This window comes from Desmodus rotundus, chromosome 11 (genome assembly GCF_022682495.2).
Source record: "Desmodus rotundus isolate HL8 chromosome 11, HLdesRot8A.1, whole genome shotgun sequence".
NCBI classification, from domain to species: Eukaryota; Metazoa; Chordata; class Mammalia; order Chiroptera; family Phyllostomidae; genus Desmodus; species Desmodus rotundus.
The window spans coordinates 25,285,384-25,311,745 of record NC_071397.1 but is presented as its reverse complement, the minus strand read 5'-3'; the positions used below and the strand labels follow the sequence as shown (position 1 = coordinate 25,311,745).

General features: G+C 35.5%; 1 protein-coding gene and 1 pseudogene across 1 annotated transcript in view; both read left to right on the top strand.

Moving 5' to 3' along the window:
* Positions 1 to 26,362, top strand: part of EYS (eyes shut homolog) — a 1,562,674-nt gene that overhangs the window by 649,086 nt on the left and 887,226 nt on the right.
* On the top strand, positions 10,645 to 12,222 carry LOC112319243 (ATP synthase subunit beta, mitochondrial pseudogene; annotated as a pseudogene).

Sequence of the window (26,362 nt, the reverse complement as noted above, 5' to 3'; positions counted from 1 at the left end):
GGGAGAAAACACAAACATGCACACACACAAAACACAAACACAGTCGTTCATTCATATATGCTGGGTGTTCTTGCTTTGACTTCTTGTCCACAAACCTCAAGGAAGCTAATGTCATCTGACAGTCTATTCTCTATCAGTTTTATTTCCCAGTATCCTAAACTATTATTTGTAGCTCATCCTTCCTCCTTTTTTAAAAGATTTTATTTATTTATTTTTAGAGAGAGGGAAGGGAGGGAGATAGAGAGGGAGAGAAACATCAATGTGTGGTTGCCTCTTGTGCGCCCCCCACTGGGGACCTGGCCCACAACCCAGGCATGTGCCCTGACTGGGAATCAAAGCAGCGACCGTTTGGTTCCCAGGCTGGCACTCCATCCACTGAGCCACACCAGCCAGGTCTTGTTCTTCCTTCTTATATTCTTATCACAGTATTCCCTGTGCTGAAATTTCAATTTATATATTTGTTTCATATATTCCTGAGAAAATAAAAGTGATAAGAAGAGAGCTACTTTATCTTCCCACTAACAACTAATAATCCACACAGATCTGCACTCATACACTGTGTTTTTCTGTTTGTCCGTGTCCCTGTTCATGGTTAACCATTAGATAGTGAGTTGATTCTGTCCTTTATTACCTATTATTAAAGGATATTCATCCATAATTATTTTCTGCAACATAAAATTTCACCTCAATACTATATCACTATTACCAGCATTTAAGCATTAATATCCCGGTGGGTCACACAGCATCTCATATAGGATTTCTCCCAAGCCTGTTCCACCAGCAGTCATTTCCACCTCAGTGAGCGGCATCATTGTTCACACAGTTTCTCAGGCCAAATTCAAGGAATTATTCTTGACTTTTCACCCATCACCATGAAGTTCATCAGCAAATTCCATTGGCTTCATCTTCAAAATATATTTTAGCTCAACCATTTCTGCATTTCTGTCACGCTAGTCTAAGCCACCATCATCTCTTGTCCAAACAATAATATTTTAACTTGTCTTCTATTCTTGTCACATGAAAATATATTCCTTATCCAGCAGCAAGAGTGGTCATTTTAAAATATTAAACAGATCCCTTTGCAGTCAATCACAAAATCCTCCGTGACCTCTCATGATGCTGTGAATGTAACACATCCTTCTTACTATGGCCTGTTGAATCCTCTGTAATTTGATTTCCGGCTACTTCTCTGATCTCTTTTCCTACAACATTGTCCCTGGTTCCCCATTTGAACCCTTGCTGTTCCATTTGTGTGTGAATCACTTCCCTCAGGTATGAGCATTCTCTTTTTTATTTCATCAGAGAATTTTCTCTTATTTCATCAGATCTCAAATATGAATTCCCTTTACAGGCTTATTCACTTTACATAAAAATAACACTGTGTTCTTCTTTCCACCTATTTTTTTTGGTCCTTCATAACAGTTATGACTATGTAATTATTGCATGATCAAATTATTTATTTATTTTTATCTCTTCCTACTAGAATTGGATGTCTTCCAGGGAAGGATTTTTTCTATGTTTTGTTTGATTTTCTATCTCATTGTCTAGAAGGAGCCTAGGACATTAAAAGCATTTGCATGTGTGTGTGTGTGTGTGTGTGTGTTTAGTTAAAAAGAAAACATTTAATTTTCAGGTGATTTGATTTCATAATGGTATTCAGTTATAATTATTTAACTTTTTACATGTTTATGTACATAACTTTTGATGATTATAGATCTTCATTAAGCGCTTTATTCTTTTCATTTTCTCCTCATAATGACATTGAAAAACATTTTTTAAATGTCTGTACGAATAGGAAATAAAATTCTCATTTTTGTAATACTGATTAATTGATACCGTGGCAAATCATTCAAAAGGTTACACTGTGCTCTGAAAATCATAACTCTGTGAATCTGGCTCATTGTGGGTTAAAGGCATATATATGCAAATATGTAACACCACTTCTAAATTCAGGAGCAATATAATTTGATTTGATGTTACAAAGTGAAATAGTTCTATGCAATAAATTAAAAGTGACCTAAAATATAAAATTAGACCTTTTATATTACTCATTAACCCATACTAAATCTTTTTAAAAGAACCCCAGTAGCAAATTAAGCATAGTGACCTTATCATTGGTGATTCTTTATATAATATATAACAATTGTGAAGCACTTAGTATTTTATATCCTGCAAAATAAGATGCTAAAAATAACTATTGAGATGATGTATTGCCTATTAAAAGCCCATCAATTATCAGATATTTATAGGTCATTATCCACTCATATTTAGTTTTCTAGGGCAGTGATATTTATATGACATCAATGTGTCCATTTGATATTTTACAGAGTAATTGGGCCTAGAGAAATGCTATAATTATAATTGAAATACATTTTTATCCTAACATTAGGAAATACTTTATTATACAATCAAATACCAGAATGATATTCAATACTGGTGAGTAACAAAAATAATAGTTATAGTACAATTCAAACTGAAGGGCACTAAGGTGTTCTTGATTCCTCTTCATTCACTTTTCTTTCATCTGGGGTTCTAATCACGTGCAAGCACCCAAAACAAGCATGGATCAAATTATGAAGGTTATTTATGAAGTCCCAACGCCTTCCAAAGTACAGAGTTTTGTAGTGAAACCAGTTTGAAGAATATGCGTATAACCTGTGTCCCATGAAAGAACATAACACTAACTATCTCCCCATTAGAAACAGAGATTTTGGTACAAAAGAGTTGGGTGTGAAAGGCAGAATCAAACTAATATTTACTTAGCTGGCATCTTGTAAGATTTGGGGGCAAGAATTGGTGAAGACCAGAAAGTAAATGGAGTGGGGCAAGCCTACAGGTATATTTCTGGAAGCAAATACTTCTGGTACTCAGGTCCCAACCTCTTCACCAGCCTCTGATTTCAGCTGCATTTGAGTGAGTAGTGCTGAGTGATCTCAGATCAGCCCATGACAGTTCTCTGAGTCAAATGCTTTCTGAGTCTCTTTGCTCCATATCCAGTCTTGCTCTACACCATGGAGCCAGTTCAGCCCACATGCGTGCACAGATCAAAACACAGAAGCCGTGTCCTGAAAGCCCCCTTCAAACAATAGGAGATGGGAGGCAGTTTATAAATATTCCAATCACCTTCTCTTTGGTTAGATAATCCTGCTTATATATTATTTACTTCTTAAAAGGTCACTGTGCAATCAAAGGGATTGCCTGCAACAGTGATCGTGTTTAGGTTTTCTACCAACTTTTAATCATGCTCCGGTTTCATGCTCCCCACTCCCTTTTTCTTACCTGCTGGATCCCCCTCCTGAATAAATTGGATCATCATAACTGCTTCTGATTTTAGCAGAATGCAAAGTAAAACAGTAGACTTATGAGACTGGAGCCGGAATCAAATGAAGTGGCCCAAAGCCCAGGCATGGAGCATATTTCCTGCATTTGGAAGCATGGAAATTCTTGCCATCAGTATGTGAGACGTTGCTGTTTGACGACTAAATTTTCCCTTAATTGGCTAGAAAGGGAAGAAAAGAGAATTTAATGTAAATACTTACCAGTTTTTCCCCTTATGGTAAGGGAATCTGGACTGACTTCTATGAAAACTCAAGAACCAATCATCTAAAATGAAATGTTCTGCCTATAAGAGAGACAATACTTTTATTCTTCAAACTTAAGAATTCCCCTACTTGGTAAATGACTCTGGATGGCATCTGAAGAAAGTCAATGGCTTTCATTTTTAAGATAGTGCTTTCCCACATTGTCTGTTCAACTGAAATGTGCTGTGGTCCTGCGTAATGTAGCCACATGTACAAAAACATTGAAGGTCTTTTAAAATGAAAATACTGAAGCACTACTAGAACAGTTCATTCTAGCTTTTAATCAGAGAAATAAATAGAAATTGAACTTATTAGAAAGCAAAGCTCTCTGTAGACATTTGTGATTTGAAATCTTGACCTCGATGACTCCATGGCACATAGAAGAAAAATGGGTCTCCTACGTTTTGAAAGAAATTTTTTTCTGGTACTTTAATGGGTAATTGATCTCACCATTCTATTTTAATTGCTATTGTCCCTCTCTGAGGCATTCTTTTGTCTTATTTTCTTGTGTCAAGTATCTTCTTCTCTAAGTCTTTTTTCATAACAGTTATCAGCATTATCTGACTAAAACACATATTTAATTACGTGAAGCAATTTTATCAAGTCACATTTTAGCAAGTGCAACTCTGCAGTCTTCGAGCTCTAATACTTCTTTCCAATCTCTCACTGAGCTCTTACAAAGTAGCAACCTGTCTAGGTGCTGCAAAAAGTAGTGAGAACAAGTTAGAACCCCTGACTTCCTGTTGTTTATGTTCTGGTGAGACCCTGAGAGAACCCAAGATTTCCTACATTTGCTCACACAGTCTAATCTTCGCAATGCTGGAACTATGAATTTCAGTTGAGACTTAACAACAGGCAAGAATTAAAGAAAGATGAGATATTATTTTCTCATCTCTGAACGCAGGTGAGCCAAGTTCTCCCCAGAGACAGAGGACCCATACATACAGTCTCTGCCTTTTTCACCTCTGCCAGCTTCTGCACAGGTTATGCTCAGAGACTTTGTGCTAAATCCGTCATCTAAATAAGAACATCCCTTCAGCCAGGTCCCCTTTACCTTCAGAAGATTTGGGCTTTGACTTTTTACACCATGGCTTTCTAGCATTTAATTATTATGCACCTGGCTGAATGTGACCCACAAGCTGAATCGAGTTCTGTTTCAGTGAATAATAGGATTTACATAGATAAGGTATCTTATAAAATTAAAACAAATCATAGTACTCTTCATTTTTGCTTCTTATGAAAATTTGAAAGACCTGGAAACACCAGGAATATATTTTTATTTTGGAAGCAATAGGTTGGCTCTGAGGAGTGATTGCTTGCTTAACATGGGGTATATGCTCTCCATTTTACTGAGTTCTCAGGTATTTTTCATGCTATTTACCTAACAACTACAGACCTTTGTTTGGCACCACCAAATTTTCAGAAAACCATAAAAACAAGCTTCCTCATTCCCAACATCTCCACTCCCTTCATTTGTTGGCCCAGTCCAGAATTCTCTCTGCTCCCACATGAAAATTTTTCCATTCACCTTTCAGTCCGCTACTCATTTATTGGCTAATAAATCATCACTTGTCTTTTGTACTCTTTATCATCACTTGACTTGCTTAGCCTTTAACAGCATAATGGAAAGACCCTTTCTGTCTTTAACTGGTTGCAATTTAAATTTCCTAAGGAAAATTTCTGTTTAGGAAAATGTTAACACTTTTAAGAACTCAAGGAAGTTCCTCGAGGCAGTATAAAACAAAGGAAGAATATGTTTGCAACATTTGTTCAGAGCTCTCGAGACGTTGATCTGCGTTTTGTCATTGTATTTGTGTTTGCTTTTAAAACAAATCTTGGCTCCGAGAGAGTGGATGTAGTTATACCTTTATTTATCAACTCACAACAGTTCTTTTATATTTTGCTTTTTCTGTGGAGGGGCAGTAGGGGAAAGATTTTTTTCTCTATAATGTATTTTGTCTAAGGAGTTATATGAACATATTATTTGAAGGATTGCTTTATCTTTGGAAAAAATGGCTTTCTACTTATATGTAATAAAAAGGTAGAAAACAAGCAGTTTACATTTAGTTTAATTTTATGTGCTTTTTCCATAGTTAGTAATATGCATATATGTTTCAAATAAGTAATAATGAATTATCGCAGTGGAATGCAATTTTACATGAGTACAGAGATGTTTTTATTTATGCATTAATGTATTTCAAGAGTTCAAAACAATGCTTGACACATTAAAAGGGCTTAATAAGTATTTAAGAAATGAATGGTAACATCAGAAAACTTAGTGATAATTTTTTAAAAACATAAAAAATACTAAACTAAGATAAAAATGATAGTACCTATACATTCTACTTTATTTTGAATTTTTATTGTTGTTCAAGTACAGTTGCCTCTATTTTCCCCCTATAACTCTCCCCCCACCTATTTTAATAGAGGCAATTATTCAGATACTGGAAAATACACCATTTTATCTTTACATATAATATGGGTATAGGAACAGCCTATGATATTAGAGCTTTTCTAAAATATTCACAGGGCTTTAATTACTACAGGGTTCTACTAAATAAATGAAATCAAAATTAATGATGCTTTCAGTGAAGCTTGTCTAATGATGTCAGTCGTCTAATAAAAGTGCATTGTGTGACAAATGTTAATTGGAGATAAAAGACTAGGAAATATACACAAATAATTATAAACCATTTAGTCTCAATGCATGTTATCAATAGTAGAATCTAATTTTATATGATTCGCTAACAAAAATTAAGAGTTTTCTGGAAACTCAAAGGACATTAAAGTGTCACTATTACAGAAAATACAGAGATGAAAAATACTCATGTTAGTACATGAATATTTGACTGCTTACTGTAATAATGAAAGTAGCCCCTAAGGAAAACCTTCTGCCTTCAAAGATAACAAAACCCAACTAAGGATACCGACATTTATAGAGAACTTAATAGAGCATTGTTAAGAGAAGGGAGAAAAACCTTTACATTTCATTGATAATTGAATATTGATGTTGGTTCTGAAAGCTGGACAGAATTTTGGTATACAGGTCATGAACCAATGTGAATGCTATTAATGTTAATTAAGTACCACATAATGAATGAAAATGGATCAAAATTTGCATAAAAGCTCTTTGACTTGAAAAGAAGGGGTGCATTATAGGCAGATTTTAAGTTAATATATAATGTTCTAGCATATACTGTTGTTTATAAATTATTTATGGTGTGTCACATGATTTTTAAAAAGTAGCTCTTTTACTACTGCCAACGAACATGTGTGGGAGACATACTTAAACTCAATATTTTAAGTCTGATAACGAATAAGCTGTTTTGGTAAGCAAAATTTTAGCAATGACTCCCCATAAACCTTACCTTAGCATAATCTCTTCCCTTTTTAATGTGCCTGAAATGTTAATATGATATCACTTCCATGATCATGTCCATTTATATGGAGAAAAGGAGATTATTTCAATGGGCCTAATTTAATTATATGAGCAATATAAGAGCAGAAAGTTTTCTCTATCTGATGAGCAGAATGAGAAGTCCAAGAGATTCAAAGTGTGGAAAGGATTTGAACTGTTCTTGTTGTCATTGAGGATTGAGGGGACTATATTAGAACGCATGAATTTTACCTTCTAAAGAGTGGCTATGACTGACACCCAGCAAGAAAATGGGGATATCAAACCTACAGAGAAAGGAACTAGATTCTACCAACAACCTGAATGAATGTAGAAACCAGTTTCTCCCCAGAGTCTACAGATCAAAACTCAGTTGGGCAAATACCTGATTTCAGTCTCTTGAGACCCTGCACCCATCCTACCCATCCTACCCATGTCTTACAGAACTGTGAGCTAATAAATGGGTGCTATTTAAGCTGCTAAATTTGTGGCAATTTTATACACAGCAATAATAAACTAATGTGTCTATTGAAGGATAAATGACTCCATAGATATTTTATATCTAAAAATGTGACACATGTAGGACTAGAGGTGAAGACATTTCTGGCTTCAAATCTCTAACTGCTCTGTCCTCAACTGTAACTACAAGATAAAATAAATCCATTAGGGGGAAGAAAGAGACAACAAGGACAACGCAGGTGGATCAGAATTATGTATTCTTTCCTTGAGTTATAGACAGCGTGGTAATCAAAAGTTGTTCATTGGCATTTAGGCAGCCCAAGTTCTAATCCTGTCATACAATCATTAGCTTTATTCTTTCACTATGCCTGATTTTCATCTTAATTAAAAAGCAATTCTTTCCAGCTCCAAGCTCTATTAATTCTCTTATTTGTTTATTAGTCTTCAAACAACACAGCCTTGACATATAGGAACTATATTGAATTATTTTTAGTTATTCTAAGAGTATCTAGCATACAGCTGACTATGAACCCATGTCTCATCATTATAGGTCTATGGTAGCTTTTCGAAAACTAGCCTACCAGTTCTTCATTAATAACTATGAAGTGGCAAGCAGATGTCCTGAATTTTAACATTTATTCCCATAGCAGTCACTGTAATCTTTGAAGTGAACTTTTCTCCAAAAAATTCATGAAAAAAATATTCATGAATTCTTTGGATAAAATCAGTGTTATCATCTACAAAGTGCATAGTTAGTTACTAAAGCTAAATGTGTGAACACATAGGGAGCTTCTTTTAGGATGCAGCTGAATTATGATAATTGTATTTACAAGTATACTGCATACCTTAGTCAACGGTTGACTGCTACTGCCTGTATAATAAGGAAGACTATGGTTGAAAACACTCTTTAAATGAAAGAGTTACTTGTTTTACATCTTTAAGTTTTTAACCTGGCTTTTCCTTCTTATTGATTCATCTTCCTGGCACATAGACTCCTCATAGTACCTCTGCTTCATCATTTCTTTCCAATGTTCTCAACAGCAGTAGCATAATACTTGGTAAATATGTGCTATTTGTTCACTCCATCTCCTCTGACTGTGGTAACCCTGATGAAGCCTACTTTTATTTATTTCAGTAGGAGTGTATTATATACCCAATTGTGTGTTTTTAAGGATTTCAGAGGTTTAAAAATAATAGTGTTTTTAAAAATTATAAATACAAAAACAAGAGTAAATTTGAACATTGAGAAGGCAGGCTGGTATTTGATTGGCTGGATGAACACTAATACATTACTCTTCTACATGTCTTTTAAATGTGCTGTGACCCAAGCTTATTATGAAAATGACATGCAACTTTTGAATATGTTCCACCTGATGTGGAGAACCATTGCATTTTAATGGTAAATTAAAATAATTATGATAGTGTAGAAAGAGTATTTTAAAAACCTGACTATCGTTATGTCCATCACTACCATTTGCAAATCTGCCAGCAATAAAAGGGTATTCAAACTTCATAACTCAAGATGTTCAGTGATTACCTACTGGACTGATAGAGAAATTTCTCACCTGATAAATAATAACATGGCATGAATCGCCTAGGTACAGTCTGTGAGCTTTCATCTTCCTTTGGAACATTAAATATCGGTTATTGCCATAGGAAGAATTTTACACTAGATGGACTCACACTCTGATCCACAGTGACAATCTCTAAATTTATCATTCTCTCCTTCGCTTGTTCAATGTACTATTACCCAGGTCATGCTATTTACACCAGCTGTATTCTCTTGTTCAGAGTGACTAAGACATTTATCCTCCAGCTCATACACCTGATCTCCTGTACTCCCTCCCCACATTCTCATTGGAAAAAGGCTATTTGTCATAATTTTGTCTCCTGTGTCTGTTGATTGTTTGAAAACATCAACCCATCGTTATAAATCTCTCTTCAATCTCCTAGCAGTAAACTGAAAAGACTTCCCCAGAAGTGCTTCTTGCTTTCACAAGCTTTATTATAAAAGCAATTTTAACTCCTCATATGCATTTTTCAAACCTCTGGGTCATTGCTATTTACCTACTGCACAATTCCAGAGAAAACTGCTAACACGTATACAAACACTAGGTCTTTGAAAGATCAAAGTATAACTTTAGTCACTAAAATTATTTAAAAATCATTATATGTGCCTTCTGAAGTCTATGAAGAAATTAAAAAGAAATTTGGGGAAGTTATCTAGGAAATCACCAAATTATCAAATGAAAATGATCAGAATCAAAATCATTTTTATATACTTTAAGAAGAAATGAATAGGCCAGGCATTTGTACCCGGTACTGGGGCAGCAGAAATGAAGTGTTAATGAACTCAGAGTGTGGCAAATATGTAATTAGCCTCAATGTGGTAACTGTACAGACATATGCAGACGAAGGAAGGAGCCATACATCTTAATGTATCAGAAAATTACCAAAAGGTAACATGGTATATGAGGGCAAAGTCGAATAAAAATACACTTTCACAATTGCAGTAGAAAGGAAAAGGGAAACTACAGTACTTTAGGTAAGGCATTTCCAGTTAGTCAGTGAGAAGGTATATGATTAGAGTTCTGTTCTGCAAACGATTTACTAAGAAAAGAATTTTTTCATAAAGAAAAGGAAAAGTCATTGAAATTTATAAGGAAAAAACATGTAAAATATTTGTGTCTTAGAAAACAAGTTCTAAAATAAACTCAAAAAATGTGGTAGAGGTTAGTGTCGATACCAAGAAGATTGTTGAAATAAGGTCTTTTAAAAACACAGCTGAGACATAGCGATGCTCTGAGCTAAGGCGGTTGTCAAGGAAATAGAGAAGAAATGGATATTGAAGATATTATTATTGAAAAGCAGGATATGCGATGGAAGAATTCATTAATAATCCAGACTTTTCTAATTTTAGCTCCTGAACAGAATAGAAAAGTGAAGATGAAGACAAGAAATATAAGCAAATCTATAGTAACTATTTAAAAGAAATATTTTCTTATCATTATAGTTTTTTTAAGTATAGTAATTACATCTGTAAAAATTTTTGTATATAAATCAATGTTTTTCCTTGAGCTGGAGAATTTTTTCCAGTTTCATTGAGATATAATTGACAAATAGTATTATATAAGCAATGACTTACAGACATTGTAAAATGATTACCAAAATAAATTTACTTACCATCCCAGTCTACACCCAGACTCCACCATGTTGGGTCTTGTGGATGGCGTGGCCTCAGTCTCAGCCTCTGGGGCCATGCTGGGACTCGGCCCTTCAGTGCCATTATACCAAGCTCAGCTCTTAATGCAAGCCAACCGGACAGTGCTCCAGCCTGCCAGAGACTATGCCACCCAAACATCTCCTTCACCAAAGGCAGGTGCCACCACTGGGCACATAGTAGCTGTCATTGGTGCGGTGGTGGACATCCAGTTTGATGAGGGACTACCATGCATCCTAAATGCCCTAGAGGTGAAAGGCAGGGGGACCAGGCTGATTTTGGAGGTGGCCTAGCATTTGGGTGATAGCACAGTAAGTAACCCTCGCAGTGGATGGTACAGAAGGCTTGTAACAGGCCAGAAAGGCCTGGATTCTGGTGCTCCAATCAAAATTCCCATTGGGCCTGAGACATTGTACACAATTATGAATGTCACTGGAGAGCGTATTATGACAGGGGCCCCATCAAAACAAAATAATTTGCTCCTATTCATGCTGAGGCTCCTGAATTCAGGGAGATGGATGTTGAGCAGGAAATTTTGGTTACTGGTATCAAGGTTGTGGATCTCCTGGCTCCCTATGCCAAGGGTGGCAAAGTTAGGCTCTTTGGTGGTGCTGGTGTTGGCAAGACTGTACTGATCATGGAGTTAGTCAATAACATTGCCAAAGCCCCTGGTGATTATTTTGTGTTTGCTGGTTTTGGTGAGGGAACCCATGAGGACAATGACTTATATCATGAAATGACTGAGTCTGGTGTTATCAACTTGAGAGATGCTTCCTCCACGGTGGCACTGGTGTACAGTCAAATGAACGAACCTCCTGGTGCTCCTGCAGTAGCTCTGACTGGACTGACAGTGTCTGAATACTTCAGAGACCATGAAGGTCCAAATGTACTGCTGTTTATCAGTAACAACTTCCGCTTTACCCAGGCTGGCTCAGAGGTGTCTGCTTTATTGGGAAGAATCCCTTCTGCTGTCTGCTATCAGCCTATCCTGGCCACTGATAAGGGTACCATGCAGCAAAGGATCACCACCACCAAGAAGCAATCTATCAGGCCATCTGTACAGGCCATCTATGTGCCTGCTGATGACTTGACTGACCCTATGCCTGCCACTACCTCTGCCCATTTGGATGCTACTACTGTGTTGTCCCATGCTATTGCTGAACTGGGCATCTACCTAACTGTGGATCCCCTAGACTCCACCTATTGCATCATGGATCCCACACTTTTGGCAGTGAGCATTATGATGTTGTCCATGGGGTACAAAAGATCCCGCAGGACCAAAAATCCCTTCAGAACATCATTGCTATCCTGGGTAAGGATGAACTTTCTGAGGAAGACAAGTTGACTGTGTCCCATGTACAGAAAATACAGCATTTCTTACATTCCAGGTTGGTGAGGTCATCACAGGTTATTTGGGGAAGCTGATACCCCTGAAGGAGACCATCAACAGATTCCAGCTGATTTTCACAGGTGAATATGACCATCCCCTAGGACAGGTCTCCTATATGGAGGGACCTATTGAGGAATCTGTGGCAGAAGCTGATAAGCTGGCTGAAGAGCATGTATGAGGGGATCCTAGCACTTTTTCTCTAAGCTGTCCCCTTTCTTGTCCCTAATCCAAAATTTCAGTTTTCTCTGTAAGCCACATGAGAGGCATGATTGAAGACATCGTGTTTTGTTTGAAGAGTATTTAAGGTTTCCAATACAATGTACATCCCTCAAAAAATTTACTTAATATCCATCGTCTTATACAGTTTCAAAGAATGTTTTTATTATTGAGATAAGAACTTTTACGTTGACTTCCTTAACAACTGTCAATTATACCATACAACAGTGTTAACTATAGTCATTGATAGTCATTACATTGTACATTACATCTCCAGTACTTATTTATTTTATAATGGAAAGTTTGTACATTTTGACCACTTTCAGTTCTTCCACCCTCCACTCCTTCCCTGGTACCCACAAATCTGACCTCTTTTTCTGAGTTGCTGTTATGTTCTTTTTTAAAGATTTTACATATAAGTGAGATCATACAGTATTTGTCTTTGTCTGTCTGCCTTATGTCAGTTAGGTGAATTTGCTACTAAACTGTAACCCCAGCCTGGCTGCTCCTGCATCCTGTTCTGTGACTAACACATCCTCACTTTCCCTACACCTGCTGAGAAATGAACAGTGCTTAATTCCAGAAACAACCTGAACTCTAAATAATCTCTACCAATCTCTAATCTTCCTGCAGAATGCACATCTTTTAGCTGTTCTTTCACACCACAATGCTTTACTTAAAGGCTTGTGATGATGCCTATTTGTTTTCTTTTCACAAGGCTCATGATTGGTAGGACAAGTTTTGATTTGCATTACCAGTCAGAATGAAGAAAGGAGGATTCTATAATGCACTCTTGGTAGCAGGTAGCCATTGAAAGTCTTCGAGCCAGGGAATAGCAATACAGGAACTGCCTCTGTAAGATGATTGATTTAAAGATTCTGTGAAGTATAAGTTAAGTTGAAGGAAAACAAATAACAGTTTCTTAGATGATTTTGAATATAAAGAAAATGGGGACCTGATTTTGGTGTGTGGCAGGGAAAATAAAAGCATGGAATCATTACCTAATGAAGCAGACACACGAAAGTTTTACAAATTGAATGTACTTCTTCAAGCCTTATCCAGCCTTGGATAATTTATATAGAGAAGAGATTTTAAAAGGGTGGGGAAAATTTTGTTTGAGATTCTTTTTTTGTGTGAAGAGAGTGGGATATTACTAAGAAAGAAGTAATGGAAGTGAATTTTATTTTAAACTTGAAAGAAATAAAATTAGGTGAAGACTTCAAGCAATTCATCCAAAATGAGGTTATGAGGCTTAGAAAGAAGAAAGGTGAATAATGCAAATTACCTGTATAAAAAGCATGAGGGGTTAAGATACTTCTGAAGTGGGGAGGAAAGATGAGAGAAAAGGACCAAGGGAGAAAAGGACTAAGAGTAGGCAGAAATGAGAGAAAGAGATAAATTTGTCTGTTGAAAGAAACAAATAAAATCAACTATGTTCAATTAAATCTAAGGTCCTATCAGTTATAGACTCATCATTATTTTATGCATCATAAAAGGGGAAAAAAGATTCCAAGGCCTCTTAGAATGAAATAAATACAGTATGTTTACAATACAAAAGGGGAATAAATCAAGAGTTAAGAATGGATTGTAATTATAAAGAAATTAGTATGTGTTTTTTAGAGAACAATTCACCATGTTAAACTCCCAAAGGTGTGCATCTGCACGTGGCCGGTTAGTACTTGGCCATGATAGCTGTAATGGCAGTCATTGAAAAATCATGTGAGGTGAAAGAGGCTAAAACTTCGATGTGAAATTCACCCCAAATAATGGCTAGCACCATGCAAGAAAGTTTGGAGAAGATGGTATACCTGAATGAGTAAATTTCTAAAGGGAAATAATTTTAAATAGCTGCATTAGAATAAATGCCTGAAAGTAGGACACGAACTCTGCTGGCCCCTTTCTACTGTTTATTTGAGTCCATCCAAATGAAAGAGAGAGCAGCTTTCTCTGGTCAGTTGTTTCAAACAGCTCAGTGTCATGAGGCGGAAGCCAAGCACACTCATGAAAGGTTTCAGTTAGTATTAGCAGCTGAGAGAAAGGTCAGCCTAAGGAAAAGTTTAAATTTGCAAAAAAGATGGTTCACATGGGTAGGGAACAGATTCACTTGCTCTGACGTGGCTTAAAATCTAGTAATACCACAAAACATTTTCTGGGAATTCTCTCTTCAAAATGGTGTTTTTGAAAAATATTTCGAGAAACGTTTCGCTCTCAGGTATTAAGCATTGAACTTACAGGTCTATTCAACAGCAACAACAACGTGAAAACTCTAAAATACATAGATTTATTCTTATTCATTTTTTCATATTGCTGGATTCCTAAGATACTATTTTGAGAAAAAATATAGAAACAATCATCATAACACACACAAAATTACCATACACTGATCTACTATGTTCTCATGATATGTGGAGACCAAGGGGCACCAGTGTAATCAGCAATGACCTTGTTAACAAAACTTCAGTTTAGAAGAAAAAAGGAAATAATGGCACGTCAGGTCAAGCTCTTGCATTTATTTTCCCTGACACTTCTCTGTCTCAGACCAGGGAAATCTGACCCGGCCTTTAGGTAAATAATATGCTCCTCACAAATGTGTTGATCTTTAGGAAGGTCAGCTCAGTGTTAATTGTAAAACAAACACTGTTAGCATTAATGACTATGTGTTAGTTCTACTGGTAGAGAGTAATAGATGTAAATTTTAATGATGCTTGATGCCAAACCTTGTTAAACACTGACTTCTTGAAAATTGCCTCATAAATTCCTAGGGTTTATGGAGAATTATTATTATATTGTTGGCAATTTTTACCATTTCCTTAATTTCCAGAAGTTTAATAAAGGTTTAAGAGAATAATTGGGTTTAGGAGGTTAATGCTGATCTTTTCTTTTAATGTGTTTAACAATGAGGTGTTGCCATATGTTTAACAGCTAACTCTCCTAGGGAAAAATCAAACTCTTAGTTCACATTTTTTTTCTGGGTTCTAACGTGTACATATGACTACCATGGCTGATTTCAAGTTACCAACAAGATGATGTCAACTGGCTCCCAAAACTAAAACTTTCACAGTTGGCTCTTGCGAGTGGATGTCAGATGGACCTGACATATCATTTCACATTGATGTATCAAAGCAACATTGTTTAGGGTAAAGAATTCTGGATTTTGTAGTACAAGATAGAGAAACTGGTCTTATCTTTACCTTCCATTAGTCTTTCAAGATCTGATGAGCAAGAACTACCTTATTTTCTTCTGCTTTCCAGTGTGTACAATACTTCCCAGTAGCTGTGAATATCCACAAGGAGGATGGTAGGAAGATATATAGTAGCTTCTGTTATAGTTACATTTATTACAAAAAAAGATGAAAAATTTTCAAGTTAAGTAATATGACTTGAATATTAATAGAGTAATAGAGATTAATCTTTAAAATTTACTTTATCTTAACATATTTATTTTAATTTCAATATTTGCATGTTCCAGAAGGTAAAATTAAATAAGTTGTTCGTAGAATTTTTAAACGTGAACACATGGCAAAACGCTGTTCTGCCCCTCATGGAGCCGTTCAGTGGATCAGTCTCTTCTTTTTTCCTAAGCCTACATCATGTACTATCAAGCAGGGAAGAGGGTCTTATTCTTTGTATCTGTAAGGCACAGCTCCATAAAATATATCACTGGCATTAAAGTTTTGTGGTGAGGGGTGATTAGGAAAAAATACCTGTCAAAAGAGTCTTTACAGAAAATGTTTTTTAAGTTGAAAAGTACTGGTTTATATCAGTGCTATCCAATAGAATTTTCTGTGATGATTTTTCAGCACCATGCTAATTAATCTTACAGCATCACTATGTAAAATAGATGTTATGACTGAGTTACAGATGAAGTGTAGCAAAATTAAGGTCATATATACTAGTAAGTAGCAGAAATAATATTCTGAATCATGTTTACTTGATACAGTATTTGTGTTCAAAACCATGACTATGTAGTGGTATTCTTCATGCAAGTAAAATTAAAGTTATTTAGTGAAGGGGACCTTGTCCCACAGTGTCCCCCAGCATCATGGATGAAATGAGGCTACCAAGACATGATCTGTTGGGGAGAAAAGACTGGCTAATCTGTAAGAGGAAAAGAGCCTCAAGCACCCCTTTCCTTGAGCTTTTATTGGGTTCAGGTTGCATAGGAATACAGAGTGTATAGGTAAAGTTCATCAATCAGTGTCAGGCAGTAATGATCAAGGAAGGGAGATATGGTTAATAGATAAAGTTCAAAGAACTAGAAGGGCTTATTCTGAGTCAGGGTCTGCTGGAAAGAGTGATGCCAAAGGGCCCTAAAACTTTGGGAAACAAATTCATTTTTTGTTTGAACCCTAAACATTTAGTATATATTAACTTGAGGGCATTCTTAGCAAAGCAGGTTTCACAGGATTTAATGCATTCTTTTTCAGGCCTGATTGACCCCAGGAACCACCTGTATTAGTATAAGACTGTGCCCCCCTTATCTGTCATTCTTTCAGGCTTGAGTCAGGCCAGGAGAACAAAGTAGCCAAGACAGCAGGAGACTTTCTGTAGTGGAATAAGGACCCAGGCTATACCAAAGCCAAGGACTGAAGGAGCATCACCCCTTTTCTATAGACCCCTAAGTCCTTCCCTGATGGTCCCTTTGCAACTGTACCTGTCTTAGGTTGCCCCTCCCTTGAGGAGTCTTACCCATCATTGGCTAACCAGTCATCCGCCCTGGCCAAGCAGGGGGATATAAGAAAGGGGATAGGTTTTTGTCTCCTTAGAAGCTTATGTCCCTAAGGCCTTTCTACTCAGCCTGAGCCATGGAGGCTACAGCTTCTGAAACCAGGCAGGGCAGTTCCCAACAATTTAGAATGATCTTGATATGCTAGCATATAAGGTATGTGTGAGTGCAAAAAGAATTAACCAGATACTCTAAACTCCTAAATATTGTGAATCAAATCCTCTAAGAGAAAAATTATTTTGAATAAATTACTTATTACAATAATTTTTAAATACCAGTATACGTACACTGTAAATTTGTTAATTTAATCTTTATTGTATTTTTTTCCATTATCATTTAGTCTCATTATACTCCCCACACCCCAGCAATCTCCACACTGTTGTCCATGTCCAGGAGTCCTTTTTCCTTTTTGTTCAGTCCCTTGAACTGCTAACCCTCCCACCCCTGCTAGCTGTCAACTGCTGTCCATCTGTGAGTCTTTGTTTTGCTTGTTAGTTCAGTTTTTTATTTACATTCCACATAAGAATGAAATCGTATGGTATTTGTCTTTCTTTGATTGTTTTATTTCACTTAGAATAATGTTCTCCAGGTCCATCCATACTGTTGTAAAGGGTAAAATTTTCTTCTTTTGTATGGCCAAGTAGAATTCCATTGTGTAAATATTCCATAGTTGTTTTACCCACTCACCTACTCATGGACACTTGGGCTGCTTCCATATCTTGGTGATTGTAAATACGTTGCAGTGAACGAAGGGGTGCTGATGTTCTTTCGAATTAGTGTTTTAGGTTCCTTTGGATATATTCCCACAAGTGGGATTGCTGGGTCAAAAGGCAGATCCATTTTTAATTTTTTGAGGTATCTCCATACAGTTTTCCACAGTGGCTGCACCAATCTATATCCCCACCAACAGTGCAAGAGAGTTACCCTTTGCCCACATCCTCGTAAGCACTTGGTGTTTGTTGATTTGTTTATGTTGGCCACTCTGACAGGCGTGAGATGGTATCTCATTGTGCTTTTAATTTGCATTTCTCTGATGAGTAGTGCCATTGAGCATCTTTTCATATGTCAATTGGCCATCTGTATGTCCTCTTTGGAGGAGTGTCTATTCAGGTCTTTTGCCCATTTTTTTAAATGGGTTGTTATTTTTTTTTTGGGTGTTTAGTTTTGTAAGTACTTTATAAATTTTTTATATTAACTCCTTGTCAGATGTATCAGCAAATACTTTCTCCCACTCTATGGGTTGTCTTTTTATTTTATTGATGATTTCCTTTGTTGTGCATAAACTTTTTATTTGATGTAATTCCATTTGTTTATTTTTTCTTTTGTTTCCCTTGCCTTGGGAGATATATCCAATAAAAGATTTCTACAAGCAATGTCTGAGATTTTGTTGCCTGTGTTTTCTTCTAGGATTTTTATGGCTTCAGGTCTAACATTTAAATGTTTGATCCATTTTGACTTTATTCTTGTGTGTGGTATAAGAAGGTGGTCTAGTTTTATTTTTCTGTCTGTACCTCTCCAATTTCCCAACACCATTTATTAAATAAACTTTTTACTATAAATGAACATTGCTATATATGGTATAATGTATTAAAGGCACCGCACCTAAAACCTAAAAGACCAAGTAAGGTAATTTTTTATATTTTTGCCATACTAAAATTATATATATACATATATATATAATGTATAGTCAATTGAGTCTATAAAAAAGTATTCAGGATTGGCAATTACCTAATGCCTAATGATATTTATGTATCCAGCCTAACTTCTCAAAAGGAAATAATAGGTTTTCATTGTATTCATAGTGAACTACTCAAGCAAAAATTAATTCAATTGCATTGAATCAATACAGCTGAAATAAAGGGAGATCTGGGAAGCACAGCAAAATATTTTTAATTACAAGGTGTTATCATCAAGAATAATGACAAAACATTTGTTATGAACAGAATATATCATTGGTAAGATATTGGAAGGGGATAAAATTATGCTTAGTAACTTAAATTATATATACATATACATATAATAGTTTTCTCTAAGTTATCTCTCATAATTGATGTTCTTTAAGTACAGATTACAATATAGTCAATACCATGGAGCTGTAGCTCCTCCTAGTTGCTTATAGTTTACATGTAAAATGCAAAGAAATGTAATATAGATAGAGAGTCAATACCAACCAATTAAAGCATTCAAGAAAAATATCATAAGTATAAGGAAACAAAACAAGTGAATTTAACTTCTCTTATCATATATGCATATATATGTGTACACACACACATATCTATAGAATATCGAGGAAAAGATGAGGCATGCCAATTCTTATAAGCATTTATTTAATGAATTAAAGACATATAAACTGTCATTTGATGTACATTACAAAAAATATCTTTGTGTGTGTGCGTGCAAGTGTAGAGAGAAATACCCACTGCATAATAGTCCACGTTGTTACATATCATTTACTCTTACTAAACACTCAAATTTATTTTTCAAAGTAAAATAGTGTCTGATGATAGAAATTTTACTGTATCTGCAATCCTAGAAACCATGTGCATACAAAGATCTGTCCATAAAGTATCCAGCCATACACTATGAAAAATAGAACTATTTATTGAAGAAGAGACCAGATACAAGAAACATTGTACATAGGAAAATGATGCCTCTGTCCCCTTCAAAGTGGGCATGTTGGGACCTCACACAGTTCTTCCAACTATGCAGCATTGTATTCCTTTTGCTCTGGTAGCAGAAGGTACAGAGCAAATTTTGCCATGACACATTTCATGCCAACATCCTGTGTCAAAAGCTCGGGCACAGTAGTTTCTGGAATCCCTAGATCAGCTTCTAATTCTCTCACTGACAGTTGCCGACCTTTGTTGATTGCAGCCTGTACATGTTCAACATTCTCAGGTGTTCTGCTTGTTGCAGGCCTTCCAGAACGTGGATCACTTTCAACAGATTCTTGACCATCTTTGAAGCATTTGTGCCACACTTTTATTTGTGCTGCACTCATTGTATCATCCGCAAAAGCCTTCTGAATCATCCAAGTAGTTTCCACAGAGGAATATGCAAGCTTCACACAAGATTTAATGCAGATTCATTGCTCTACTCAGTCAGTCAGTCATTTTCAATGTGATGGGCACACAGCACACATTTTCACTCAACAGCATCTACCGCCCCCACTGACTAGTACAGTGAAGTCGTCATTGTTCACACTTGTGCATTCCAGTCTACTCTCCCTGGCTGCCAAAGTTACATCAATGTTGCACAAGCTGTTCTTATATTAATAATGGCTGGATTTTTTTCCGGAGATACCCCCCCCACACACGTAAAATTGTTTTAGCCCCATTTTAACTAGCACCAAAACCCTTACGTAAAGGAATATATAGACAACTAACCACAGCTTAGAAAGCTACTTACATAGGCACCTGGACTTAGGTCTTCACAAGAGAAATTAATGTAGATAGCTTGGCACACCAAGCATTACAATCATTAAATTAGGCAGAAACTTATGCTGTTTTCTTGTTCTTATAAGTCAGTTCTCAGTCTTCGTTTCCATCAATCTGAGGTTTATTTTGATGATAAATTGAATGAGGAATGGGAACCTAGTCTTATATCATCAGCTTCCCCAGAATTTCTTTCTGACTAGGACTATCTCAGAAGAGTTAAAATCATGTCTTTGTGTTTTATCCTCCTCTTCAATAACTGATATAAGACAATGGTGTGTGGGTCACATAACATATGGTATCAAAAAGATAACATCCAGAGAGCCATTTCCCTCAGAAGATCAGATTTATGGTCCCAAAGCACATGCTAGCTAAGTACCCTTTTTTCCTGCAAAAAAGAACAGGCAGATGCACCAGAAACATAGAAAAGACCACTGTCAGGTTAAAAGAGAAAGGGAGAGAGAGAGGAATCTTGAATTTGAATGTTGTGGCAAAAAGAACTCTTAGGTTAAGCCTAGTACAGTTATTGATATAAGCAATATATTGCTAAACAAGAAAATTGATATTGAGGAATGTAATTATTTTTGTGTTTTAAAAAGTAATAGTATAAGATAATATAATATTTTTCAAAAATGAAATAAAGTTTTTGATCAAAACTTAGGTGTTATATTTATGGAGAAAGTAAAAGAATGGTATTTAATAAAAGCTCTACATTTGATTTCTATATTTCTAAAAATAGGATTCAATTTATATCAATAATGAGTTGGTTTAATGTGAATAAAATTTAAGATGAGTCCTACTGTGTGCAGAATTGACAATTAATTATTAGAGCATTAATCCATTGATTCATTCATTTGTTTGTTTGTTTGGTACAAAGATAGAAGACTGAGTCTTTGCCTTTCAAGGAATATATAGAGAGGTGAGCAAAAGTAGATTTATAGCTGTGAGTAAGCAAAAGACAGAGTTGATTCTTATAATATTATTTATTATTTAATATTGTATTTTATTATTAACTGTCCCTGTAGGTTAGTGAAAAACCTGAATAGCAAATGTGAGAGAGAACGAGAGGGAAAAAGGGGAGGGGGACCATAGGAGGAGAGGAGGAAAGGACAGGAGAGAAGCGAGGCAGTAAAAAAATTAAAGGAAGGCTGTCAGATGCAGGAACAGATATAATAAATCTCTAGCAAGCATAAATGGCTTTAAATTGCCCTCTTAAAAAACAAAGTCTGCTGGAGCAGATTCAAAACAAAATCCCAAGCTATGCTACATTTACAAAACACATATAAAACTAAATGGCACAGGAGCACTAAAAATAAAAGACTGAGCAACAATACATCAATAAATTTAAACTAAAGCAAGCGCAAGGAGCAATTTTGCTATTGGAAATCAGTGTGGTTCTTTGAAAACAAATTGGTTCTGTATAAATGACATGAAAATATTCATTGTATTTTTAATTGAGAGTTTGACCCATCAAAATGCAATTTTCTTACTAACAAGCCATACATTTGCATGATATAAGTAGGGAAGTTACAGAAAAACTCAAAAAAAGCAAAGATCACAAAATACCTTTTACCAGAAGGAAGCATTACCAAACAGTTGTACGGTGCTAAGGCGTTGTTTGGAGAGCATGTAAGAGCTAGTTGTGCAATTAGTTTTATGCAGTGCCTAATATTTGGTCACATGAAGTTTTAATTAGAAATAATGTGTTTTTAAATTTTTCCCATGTTATTAATTTACTTTCCACCGTATAATTTTTAATATGTCTAAAGTTTTATCCCAAGGACACAGTATAATTAATCTCAATAATAGACATCTATATATTTTCTAATTTGTCACTTTTCTCAAAAATACTGCAATAACCATCATTCTAGGTATATTTTGAAACATTTCTGAACATTTCTTTGGGACACATTTCTATTGCAGAAAGTACATTGGGCATGTTTGATCTTTAATCACATCTGAGGAAATTGTTCACAACTCTTGGCTGAATTGCTTACTAAATTATGTTGCTTCCTATGCGTTGGTAAGGTTGTACAATTTTCAAACAAATCAGAATATAAGAGGGTGCTCATTTGACTCCATATTCACCACGATTGGTTATTGCTACTTAAAACAATAATGATTACTTGTTAGGTGAAAATATATGCCTCACTCTTTGAATATGCATGTCACTACTTACTAGCAAGGTGAACACTAGGGAAGTTAAATATTCATGTATTGGACATTATCATTTCTCTTAGAAAAAATATTGTCCTGTATAAATTATCAATAACCCAAAAAGAATATATATGTTTTTGTATGCACAAATATCTTTATTAATTATTCATATTAGCAAAATGTGATACAAAAAAGACCATTATTATCAAAATAGTTAAATAGATATGTATATTCATGGAATATTTTTCAATCATTAAAATGGTATGACCAAAGTCTGTGCAGAGAAGTGGACCCCCCCCAAAATCACCACATGTTTAAATTGTGTAGAAAATGATTTTTGCAGTGTGAAAGTGCTAATGTATCCAAGGATGGATACATGTGGACAAAATCAAAATGTAAAAAAGGAATATACCATATATGTACGATCATGGGATTAGAGTGATTATTTTTGTTATTTAAATTTACATAATTTTAAAAACAACTAATATGCTTTTTTAATAAAAAGAAAGGAGGAGGAGGAGTTTGATGAGGAGCCCAAAGCAAATGGAGTTGCCTGTTGTGTCACTTTATTTTATCACCGCCATCGTCGCCATAATTCAAGTCTTACTAATTAACAACTGAACTGATAAAACTGTCACTTTACGACTGCATCCCTTGTCTCTAGCTTTGACACAGTTTTCATTAGTTATTCTCACTTTTATAAAGAAAGTTGAAATGTCTCTAATATATTATTCACAAAATTATTTAAATGTTTGGAATGAAGACTCTTATATTTGATTCCCTGTGTTTGAGTCCCAGCTTTACCGGTTAACAACAGCCCAATTTTCAGGAGGTTGCAATCATCCCTGTGGCTACATTTTATTACCTGAAAATCGATCATGCAAACGGTGCCCAGGCTGGGTCCCCGCTGTGACCACAGGGCTTGCCTACCACATAAGACTCAATGAGTGTCAACAATAAAATTATGGTTACCACCTTGGAACTCACGGCACCGTAAAATCCTGCCTCAAGTTACCGTGGACTTCTCAACCCTGTTACGTGACCAATGGCTGTATTACCCGATGACATGCTGAGGACCAGTCTTTGCCACACGCCCCGAACAACCGCCTGGGCTACCCTTTCCCATCCTTGTTACTCACACGTTCCACTTTTCTACTATCATGACCCTGATCTACCTCGAGTAACAACCAGGAAAGCACTTTTCCAACGGTGTGATAGAGCCAGCTTTCCTGGCTCCTGAGCACTGAATATTAAATTTTTCTGAATTTTTGGGCTGGTTGACGTAATTTGGTACATAATTGAAATAAAAAAATTCAGATGATTTGCGCAGGAAGAACTACATAATGTTGTAAATAAGCCCTTCTCCCCTAATTTATTTTTCTCCTGAAAGTCAGTTAAACAGTTACCACCACACCATTGTGTGTTTACCCCTTTAAACCCTTTTGACTCCTACGTAACACATGTTTGGACTACTCATGTTAAATGAGGAGATGTCACTTTGGAACTTATTTTCATGACTATTTGTTATAGGACAGAGTCACTCAGCAGAACAACTGTGCCACTTTTCCTGTGGATAGCATTTACTTGACAATGTGGTTAAAGGGTAAATCAAATGAACACATGAAATTAATTTATAAGTCATAAATTTCAAAAAGAAGGAAAGTGCCATGGTTATCACTTAACATTTCGTTTTAACTGGATTTTAAAATTAAATCTTTGAGAGGCTTATTATACTTTTTAAAATGGCATTTCAGAAACAGGACTATGTTTACCCAACTACAAATTGATGTACAGTTCATAAGTCATTGCTTATAACTTTGTGTAAGTGAAATAATTATGTTGTTGATTTAAGGACTAAAGTGAGCACTTCAGATAAAATTCATTTAATGTTGGGATATTAAATTTGAAAGCACTGAGTTCACAGGAAATATTTAATAATCGGTTTTTATGATAAAATTGAATGTTTCCACGATGAAATTGGCTTGTGTGCTGCTCTTTCTACTTAAGCAAATTGTGGAGTTAGGGATATATAGAAAAATAGAAATTGTATTGTAAGCTTTTCTAGTTCAAATCAGACCATTTATTTTCTACTTTATCTTGGTTCACAGATGAGAGACTAGTCAGTTTGTCTAGTCTTTACAAAATGAGACTCTTTTTTTGTTTATTTTATTATTCTTGATTGCAGTATGTATTCAACACTATTTTGTCCTAGTTTCAAGTGTACAGCACAGGGGATAGCCATTCATATAGGTTACAAAGTGCTCCATAAAATAATTCAAGTGCTCAGCTAACACCATAGATAGTTCTTACAGTATCATTGACCATATCCCCTATGTTGTAATTTACATCTCTGTGACTATTCTGTACCTACCAACTAGTACTTCTTAATTCCATCACCTATTTCATCCTATCCGCCAGCACCTACCTCTCCCTTCTGGCCTCTGTTAATTTGTTCTCTGTATCTATGTGTTTCAATTTTGTTTGCATTTATTTTTGTTCTTTAGTTTCCAAATATAAGTGATATCATATAGTGTTTATCCTTATCTGTCTGACTTATTTCATTTAGTATATCTTATAAGTCCATCCATGCTGTTATAAATGGTGAAATGTCATTCTTTTTTATCACCAAGTAATGTTCCACTGTATATATATATGTGTGTGTGTATATATACATACCACCATTTTTATTCACTGATCTATTGATGGGCCATTATATTACTTCCATATCTTGTCTATTGCAAATAATGCTGCAATGAACATAGGAGAGTGTATATTCTCTTGACTTTGTGTTTTGGGTTTCTATAGAAGTGGAATCTCTGGTCATAAGGCAGTTGTTTTTATTTTTTTAAGAACTTCCACATTTTTTCCCATTGTGGTTGCACCAGTCTACATCCCCACCAACAGTGCACTCCGGTTACCTTTTCACATCCTTGCCAACACTTGTCTGTTGACATTGATGATAGCTTTTCTGACCGGTGTGAGGTGGTATCTCATGGTTTAAATTTTCATTTTCTGATAATTAGTATTTTTAAGCATGTTTTCATATGTCTATGGTCATCTGTATGTCTGTCCTTTTTGAAGAAGTATCTGTCCAAGTTGGTCCTGTGACCACTTTTCAAATGTGTGGGGTTTTTTTTTTTTTGGTATTGAGTTGTATGACCTCTTTATAAATTTTGGATATTAACCCCTTAACAGCTGTATCAATGAACATGTTCTTCCAGTCAATGGATTGTCTTTAATTTCATTGATAGTTTCACTTGTTGTACAAAAACTTTTCAGTTTGAAATAGCCCCATGTTTTGTTTTGTTTTCTTTCCTTGCCTGAGAAGATATGTCAGAAAAAAAATATCGCTAAGAGTAATCTCAAAGATTTTACTGACTGTGTTTTCTTCTAGGAGTTTAATGGTTTTGAGTTTTACATTTAATTCTTTTATCCATTTTGAATATATTCTTGTATATGGTGTAACAAGGTGATCTAGCCTTCATTTTTTGCATGCATCTGTCCAATTTTCTCAACCCCACTTACCAAATAGACTGTCTTTACCTTGTTGTATTTTCTTGCTTTGCTTTGTCAAATATTAATTGCCCATATAGGCATGGTTTTATCTCTGGTGTCCATTGATCAATGGGTCTGTTTTTATGCCAGTACCATGCTGTTTTAATTACTATAGCCTGGTAGTGTAGTTTGACATCAGGTAGTGTGATATCTCCCAGTGTTCTTTTTCATGATTGCTGTCACTCTTCACATTCTTTTGTTTCTATGCACATTTTTGTAATATCATCTCT